This window comes from Lactuca serriola, chromosome 2 (assembly GCF_051521515.1).
Source record: "Lactuca serriola cultivar US96UC23 chromosome 2, Lser_US96UC23_V15, whole genome shotgun sequence".
In the NCBI taxonomy this organism is placed as follows: domain Eukaryota; kingdom Viridiplantae; phylum Streptophyta; class Magnoliopsida; order Asterales; family Asteraceae; genus Lactuca; species Lactuca serriola.
Genome location: NC_136409.1, coordinates 170,115,648 through 170,120,831, shown reverse-complemented (window position 1 = coordinate 170,120,831; position 5,184 = coordinate 170,115,648).

The following is a 5,184-nucleotide window of genomic DNA, read 5'->3' as shown; positions in this document are numbered from 1 at the left end:
TCCAACAGAAGGTATCCAAACCCCATTTCAGGAATGCTTAGTCCTCCTTCCCAGCCAATGTGGGATCTGGTCCAACCAAGGTTGCAGAACTCGCTACACGGTACTTGCTCGGGCGAGGAGGGAGTAGCGAGTACTCGAATTACTCGGGGAGTAATCAGATACGGTAAATCATGTAAAAAAATATTTTTAAGGAAATTATACATGTCAAAGATCATAATTTAAAATATTAGTTTATTGAAATTCATTAGAAAATTAGGTGAAATATCAACAAAATATACATTTTCAAATGTTAAATTGTTTCAAAAATAGACATCATTCTTTAATATTATATATTTAGATTAATAATTTAATCTTCATCTTCCAATGTAGCTCCGATTTTTTCGTTGATGTTAGCTTCATCTGATTCATATTCAACATATTCATTTAGTTTTTCCTCATCGTCCAACATAAATTCTTCCTCATTAAGTTCTCTCAATCTAGAACTTCTACGATTTTGTAAAAACTCCTCGTCACCCATAGCTTCATCGGGCTCTATTTCATCCAACAATACATCATTTTCGACAATATAATCTTGAGCCTCACTTGCATTTTTTGCTAGTAGTACTTCCATATACTTAGTACTCCTTTTTTTGTTATTTTCCATCAAATTTTCATTAAAATGAACAAAAACCAGATTATTCAATTTAGACTTCTCTAATCTATTTCTTTTATTTGTATGTACTTACAAATTTAAATAAGCAAATTTTTTTTTCATAAATATACAAGTTTTGAATAAACTACTTAAAAATTATAAGTAAAATTTAGTAAACTACCAACCCCTTCAAAAGTGCTTCAGTTTCTTTCACACCCCGAAGAACTAGTTGTTAAAGAAAGTATCCTTGTAGAAATCTTTCTCAATTGTGGAGTTGAGGCACCATAAGCTACCCACCAATATGCTACAAGTAGAAAAAAAGATTGTTATATTTATTATTTTGGAATTTTATAAAATAAATACAATTTAAAAATATATTACCTGGATCAAATTTGTCGTTGTTCACCTCACATCCTTTAATTGCAATTTCTTGACTAAAATTTTTCTTGTTTACCCATGTAAAGTGGAAACTCAACCATCACGATATGGTTTTGCAAAGAATGATCTCCCAGATATATTGTATTGACAAAATCAACAATCGTACTATGCAGCTAACCTGCCAGCCTTCACCCTCCCCCTATTATAGGTTTCTGTGACATTCCCAAAATCACGGCCAGAAAAGACCGGGTTCATTTATGCTTTTAAAATAATTTCAGAGTAAATCCATTGATTTAAAAGAGTTGCGGAATTTGTCCCCAAAAACATTACATGATAAAATAAGATTTATAAAAGCATTTCTTAAAGAAATGTATTTTCATTATATATCATAACTCGGGATGTCATGTTCCGATACAAACACAAAAGCATAAACAATAAAACATAGATCTTACACAGTTATATACAACTACTGGTCTATAAACAAAAACATCTTCACAATTTCTCCAACTTATGCTCTCGCGCCACTACCTGTAATACAAAGAAACTGAGTGGGTCAGACTTGGGAGCCTGGTGAGCATATAGGGTTTTCAACCCACAATAAATAATTATATTTAATTTCACCAACCAACAATAACCTGATTACCCATTCCCGTTATCCTCACTTTACGTCCCTATGACAACAACTATTACAAGGGACCTAATCTAGGATTTTCATCAGGACGGACACTACTACAGAGAGGTTTCCTCAACAATGAATGTCCTAAGGCAACCATGAGGGGGATAGAATACAACAAATGAACACCCAAGTTCACTACACCTACAGGTTATGAGCATGCCAGCGTTCCACTAAACTCTCTAGAAAAGTTTGTAGTCGTCATGCATATTCTGCTGGACGACTAGATCACAATCACATTGAGGCCTCTCATCATTTTATTTCATCACACAACAACTGTCTACCCATGTTCTACCCAACATACTAGTAGATAAAAATATATACATTTATATACAGCTAAAAACCTGTACAAATCATTCATTCAATAATTATTTCAAATAAGCAAATAATATACAAACACATAACACGTAATTTGAATAGAATACTTCATATCTATGTGTTAGAATAAAAGGAAGATACACTCACTTGATAATACGATGATCGGACAGCACCTCGTCTCTTAAAACAATCGTTTCCGATAAAACCGGGATGTTTTCCCAAAAAACCGGGCTTTACGCGAACAGAGTTTCGGCTTGAAAATATAATCTTCTCGGGAACTTCGGAGTGCCGGGACTTGCTTCGAGTGTCGGGATGATACCAGGGCTTCGGGGGTATATTTTGCACGTAAGACGAAAGAATAAGAAGTGAGAGGAAAGAAATGAGCAACAAAACTTGGCAGCCCTTGAGTTCTATTTATAGGGGTTAATCCCTACGATTACGTTGGGCGTAACTTCAGAGTACGTTGGGCGTACACCCTCTACATGCAGTACGTTGGGCGTACATCGAGTATGTTGGGTGTACTAGCTCGTCGACATGTACGTTGGGCATACTTTCCAAGTATGTTGGGCGTACTAAGTGGATCTGACCAGATGCGTCACTGCTTACGGACCCAGGGAACTCGAGTGGTGGAGTAGGGTGACGTGGCCCAACCCAGACCATGAACCATGAGTACGTTGGGCGTACTCCTGTACGCTGGGCGTACTCCGCATTTCCAAACTTCTAAAATTCATATCATTCACATACGATCTCCATTTTTGACGTTCTTTATATCCACGCATACGTGAGACTATGCTCTACAACTTTCATTATGACTCTGTCGGCTAATTTTGAATTTATTTTTTATTATATTATTTTTAATAGGTCGGGACAGGAAAAGTCCTTTAAAAATTCATAACTTCTTCAACCGACGTCCGTTTTCGTCTGTCTTTTTACCGTTGAACTACTACTAACGAGATCTTCGATTCTCGTTTAGATTGTTTCGGCTAACAACAACAACTGCTCGATCTAATATTCGATTTTTGGGCTGCATACTTCTGAGTCGAAACTTAGAAAAATCATAACTTCCTCATATGAAGTCAGATTTAGACGTTCTTTTTATGCATGCTCTCGGTTTAATGTATTCTACAGTTTTCGTTTAGATCACTAAGGCTAAATATCGCTCTATCGTAAATTCACTATTTATGTCACTCAGCGTCGTGTCGGTTCTATCGCGAAACTTCGACAGGTTATTGAAGATTCATCACTTGGAGTGAAACTTAGTGATCCAGAATTTTCACCTCTTTTGCAATCTATTGAAGGTAAAAAGCTCTGGTCTTGATATCTCTTTGAGTAGATTTAGTTTGGGGTGATTTATGGCATATTTTGGGTTTTTTTGGTTTTCCATACGAGAAACAGTTACTCCAAGAACTTGTTCACCATATCTGGACGTATTAGGGGTCCCAAATGCATAAAAATGTCATGGTGATGGTTGTTATCCATCCATGTATGTGTATTTAGCTCCATTGTTGAAATTGTGAAGCTAAGGCTTCAATTTCAGACCCATTGAGCCATGCAAAATCTCAAAGTTAATGACTTTATGGATTAAGGCATGTTTTGGAACTTGTTCTGAACTTTGGACGTTTTTGGATTAAAGGATTTAGACCTTTTCTAAGTGGATTATAAGAATGGAGCATACATGGGGCGTACCTCTTAGCGCGTACTGGGTCAATACCCCCGTAAGTTGGTCAAATCCGGAGTATGATGGGTGTATTAACTGATTATGCAGGGTGTACTCAGTTATTGTGGACTTCCTCGACATGTTGACTTTTGACCTTTGACCATTAACCAATAGTTTGACTAGAGTTGAGCGAATGGTATTGTTTGTGCCTTTTAGGAAATTGGGCCTTCTTGGATTACGCTCATGATGGGTTTTGGGCCCAATTAGGATTTTGGGCCGTATTGAGCATTTTTTGCTATTGGTTTGGGCTTCGGATTTTGGGCTAAGTGAGGAAAGGGTAAAATGGACTTTTACGCTGAGTATTGGACAACCAGAAAAGGATTCCAGTTATGGTTTATGGAACAATTAGTTATTTGTAATTATTCTGATGTTGTTAGCACGAGGATCTTCTGGATCGGCAGTCTGAGCATTTATCTATGAGATCCAGCAGCTTGAGGTGAGTCTTCTCACTGTATCAGTGGGTCTAAGGCACCAAGGCAAGCCCATTATTTGTGATATAGGTTGTTAGCTATATTTGAGATATGTGTGTGAAATACATGGAAATTATATGGAAGACCAGGATTTGGCCCTTGACATGTGTATGAAAGACTAGGATTTGGCCCTTGGAAATTATATGAAAGACTAGGATCTGGCCCCTGACAATTAAATGAAAGACCAGGATCTGGCCCCTGGCAACTGTCTGTAAGAACGGGAGTTGGCCCATGGCAAGAAATTTCTTATAAGACTATGGTTTGGCTCACCACACTATCTTATTTATGTTTCGTATGTGTTACTTTGGGGAACCCAATAAGCTTCGTTCTGATGGTTTTCATTTTTTATTTCAGGTATTCTCGGTTCGAGAGGGAAGTACCCGACTTGATCACAACGCATCCACCCATGTTTCCACAATATGATGATTTTGGTATTGTACTCTGATAATTGTTTTATTATGAAATACTTTGAATCTTTTGGAAAGATAATTGGTGTTTTAATTGAAATAAAAATGAAATTCTTACCTCTTAATTTTTGGGATGTTAAAAGTTAGTATCAGAGCCTTGGTTTGAGCGATTCAGCCACACTCTCGAGTATGTCTGAACTCAAATTGAGGAATTGATAATCTTTTGAAAAAAAATGAGTTTATAAACAGATTTTGTAAAAGGGAATAAATTTCTAAAATGCTTTTATAAAGCTAAAGGGGGTGTGGTGCGTGTAATAGACCGACCTTGAGTAAGTTATTCCCAGAATACTCGTACAGGTTTGTCTTGATTATATTCTATGAGAATTGCATGCTAGGAAAAGGCTAGGGAAACTTTTAGGAATTTCATGATAGATTGGCCTGATATGTGATGTCTTGTCGCCTAGGAGGCATTGAATGTTATGCTAGATTGGGAATATCTATTGTTATCAACAATTACTAAGTGTATGCTTTAAAAATTGTATACGGTTAGGATCATATAGCCCTAGTATGATGGATTTGGCCTTATTTTA